Source organism: Octopus bimaculoides, chromosome 1 (assembly GCF_001194135.2).
Source record: "Octopus bimaculoides isolate UCB-OBI-ISO-001 chromosome 1, ASM119413v2, whole genome shotgun sequence".
Classification (NCBI taxonomy): domain Eukaryota; kingdom Metazoa; phylum Mollusca; class Cephalopoda; order Octopoda; family Octopodidae; genus Octopus; species Octopus bimaculoides.
In genome coordinates this window covers 160,768,088-160,769,617 of record NC_068981.1, presented here as the reverse complement: position 1 = coordinate 160,769,617, position 1,530 = coordinate 160,768,088, and positions in this window count along the sequence as shown.

Sequence of the window (1,530 nt, the reverse complement as noted above, 5' to 3'; positions counted from 1 at the left end):
TCTCTCTCTCTATATATATATATATATATATATATATGCATATACACACATATATATATTTATCTCTCTCTCTCTCTCTCTCTCTCTATATATATATATATATATATATATATATATGTATGTATATATACATGTGCATACACCCATACAAGCACACAGACACAGACACACACACACACACACACACACACACACACTTCTTTTAGATTTAAATAGTAAGAAAATGTTGAAAAATCCAGAAAATTACAGTTGGTCCCCAGGACTAAAAATAACAGAGAAACTTCAACAGTATCAAGACAAAGCTAACCTTATTATTTTAAATAGGTTAGAGTGGGTAAAGAAAGTTAGTCAAAACAATAGCTTCTTTATATTCAAAACATAGCTTACAGCTTTTATATACATACATACATCATGGCTTTTCCATCAAGGTCTAGAGCAGGAAATAGGAAGATCTTATTTTGCTGTGGAATTATTTTTAGAACATGTTTCTTTAGATATTTCCTAATCCCTAAAAGAAGTAATTTTTTTATATCCTTATTAGAGAAAATCTCAAGTTATAGAGTATTATATTGTTTATACAGATCTATGCTTATATGTATAGATGCAAACATATCTGAATGGTTGGCATTATATCGTTTATATCAATCACTAGCAATGTGCAGCCCATGAGACTTCCTGAATTAAACTTCAAACGAAAAATTACCTTGAATTTTTTCAGTAGTGCAGCCTGCACGATGATGAACCACGTCTCAAGTGGCCCACTTTTTGAAAGAGATTGTTCATGTCTAGTTTGTATGGATCTATGTAAACATGTATAAATGCAAACATAACTGGGTGGTTAATAAGCTCATTTCACAGTCCTGAAGACATAAGTTCAATCCATCAGTGTGGAATCTTGGACAAGTGTTTTATATTACCAAATTCCATATCTCCCAAGCTTTTGTAATTAAATTGGGTAGATGGAAGCTGTAGAAACTTAATAGATGGATTGAATCTGTCTGTAATTCAGAGAGCAAATTTGACATCAGGTGTTGGTTTGTTTATGTCCCCATAATTTTGTGGTTTGACCAAAGAGAGTGATAGAATAAGTAACAGACTTGAAAAAATGTAAGTACTGAAGCTAATTTGTTCAGCATACCCCTTTAAGGTGGTGCTCCAGCATGGCTGCAGTCCTGTGACTGAAACAAGTAAATGGTAAATCTAGAACACTTATTGTTGAAACCAACAGAGGATGTATGTATGTATGTATGTGTGTGTGTGTGCATGCGTGTTACTATCTCCTAGCCTTGACATCACATGATAGTTGTGTGTGTCACTGTCAAGCAAGCAGTGTCCTTTGTTTCCAATTTTCCATGAAAACATATCTGATCATGGGGAAATAGTACCTTATTTGAGAACAGGTGAAATGTTGGGAGACAGGAAGAGCATCCAGCATTGAAAATTCACCTCAGGAAATTCTGTCTGACCCCCATCTGAACATGAAAAAGTGGATATCAAAATGGTGGTGATGGCGGAGGCGGAGGCAGCGGC